Raw genomic sequence first — 1,231 nt, 5'->3', positions numbered from 1 at the left:
ATTTTCTAATTGTTGAGTGTAGGGGTCTAAATTTGTACACCAGATTGTTTTGTTAACTATGAAGTTCATTGTTCTATATACCTTTGCCAATATTGTTTTTCTGCTCAATCTAAGTTTCTACTATGACTGTGGAATTATCAACTTTTCCTTGTAATTCTGCTAGTTTTTACTTTATATAAATAGAGTCTAATTATTAAGTATCTGTAAGTATTGTTATTTTTCCATTTATTTTTTCTCATTATTTAGGAATCCTTTATCCCAAATAATGCTTTTTGCCTTAAGTCAATTTTGTTTGGTATTACTGTAGTTATACCAGCTTCATTTTGGTTAGTGTTTGCCTGGTATGATTTTTCCATCCTTTTATTTTCAAGATTTTAGTGTCCGTATGTTTAGATGTCTTTTTGATAGTATGCAGTTGGATTTTGTTATCTTATCCAGGTTGAGAATCTGTGCTGTTTTTTTATACTAGTTTTAGTCCACTAATATTTATTGTGATTAAAAATAGATTTAGAAGGGCAAAAGATTTGGACAGATTTGAGACATCAAGAAAGATATATGAATGGACTATAAGCACTTGGAAAGATGTTCAACATAATAAATCATTGGGGAAATACTAATAAAACCACAATGAGATACCGCTATATGCCTATTAGATTGCAACAGCAATAACAACAAACCTGATAATACCAAGTGCTGGTGAAGATGTGGAGAAAACAGAACTTTCATATATTGTTGGTGAGAATGCAAAATGGTATGGCTACTTTGGAAAACAGTTTGGGAGTTTCTGTAAAGTTAAACATATACTTATCATATGACCCAGCAGTCTCACTCCTATGTATATACCAAAGAGAAATGAAAACTTATGTTCACATACAAACTTCTATGTTAATCTTTATAGCAGCTTTATTTATAATCTCAAAGTCCAGAAACAACTCAAATGTTCTTCAACTGGTAAATGGATAAATAAATTATGGAACATCTTACAACAGAATATTACTCAGCAATAAAAAAGGAATAGAGGATTCATGGGCACAACATGGGAGAATTTAAAATGCATTATGCTAATAGAAGGAAGCCAAACTCAATAGGGTACATACATATTGTATAATTCTATTCATAGACCTTCTAGAAATGGCAAAACCATAGATCTGGAGAACAGATCACTGGTTGCCAAAGACTGGGGGTAGAGGGAGGAATTGAATACAAAGGGGTAGCATGAGGAAAATTTTGG

General features: G+C 31.7%; 1 protein-coding gene across 1 annotated transcript in view; it reads left to right on the top strand.

Moving 5' to 3' along the window:
- The window catches only part of SLC9C2 (solute carrier family 9, member C2 (putative)), a 100,141-nt gene that overhangs the window by 5,251 nt on the left and 93,659 nt on the right, over positions 1–1,231 (top strand). The gene's annotated exons all lie outside the window — the stretch shown is intronic.

This window comes from Propithecus coquereli, unplaced genomic scaffold (assembly GCF_000956105.1).
Source record: "Propithecus coquereli isolate 6110/MARCELLA unplaced genomic scaffold, Pcoq_1.0 Scaffold56, whole genome shotgun sequence".
In the NCBI taxonomy this organism is placed as follows: Eukaryota; Metazoa; Chordata; class Mammalia; order Primates; family Indriidae; genus Propithecus; species Propithecus coquereli.
The sequence above is the reverse complement of the archived record's forward strand: the minus strand, read 5'-3'. Positions and strand labels throughout refer to the sequence as shown.